Here is a 790-nt window from a genome sequence, read left to right on the forward strand (position 1 = left end):
ACAACGTCTTGCCCACGCTGCCAGAACTGTCCTATACTTTGCCGTCATATAGAACGCTTTCACTTAGTGGATCCACTAGCTTAACTTATGTGATCATGTAAAAAGTATGACCCATTAATACCCATGATGGCTACATGGTTTATGGAGATTTGAGTTAATATAAACTCGCATCCCCATATCGTGGCTCAATACTACTCCCAAAAATATATTTAGCTCATATATTTTAAAACAACTTCTTTCTTTGGTTTGAGATAATTACTCAAAACTTAGCTTAAAATCTCTCTTGGAATCGATGTTCCCTTTTCTTGCTCAAATGTGAAAACATTTATACGAACTTGGAATCGAGCAAACTCAGCGGTGTTGGAAAGATCACTCCACAATCTTCGCAAACATAACTGGAACTGCACCTAACTCATCCTGAGCTGAGTGTTATGACTGTTCAAAATTGGCCAAAAACTCACTTTTTCCCATACTTAACCAAATATCCAAATTTTTAAACTCTTTCCAAAAATGACTATTTCCAATTCTAAGCCTCTTCATAGTTATTTCAAATTGCCGGATGTTACATATGGAGTTCATGAGGAATTTATAGGCATGAACGACTTGACTCGTAGGTCTACATAACATTATGGAACTCATGTATACAACTCTTCTCATTCTCATACTTACTTTCTCAAAATTTAACTCAAATCGATTATGGATCTCCAAGGATTCATAATTGAACTTAAAACTTTCTTGAACTCTAAACTCTCTCTTGAATGTGAATTATGAATTCAAGAGTTATGGTTCA

Source organism: Solanum tuberosum, unplaced genomic scaffold, assembly GCF_000226075.1.
Source record: "Solanum tuberosum cultivar DM 1-3 516 R44 unplaced genomic scaffold, SolTub_3.0 scf00411, whole genome shotgun sequence".
Taxonomy (NCBI): Eukaryota; Viridiplantae; Streptophyta; class Magnoliopsida; order Solanales; family Solanaceae; genus Solanum; species Solanum tuberosum.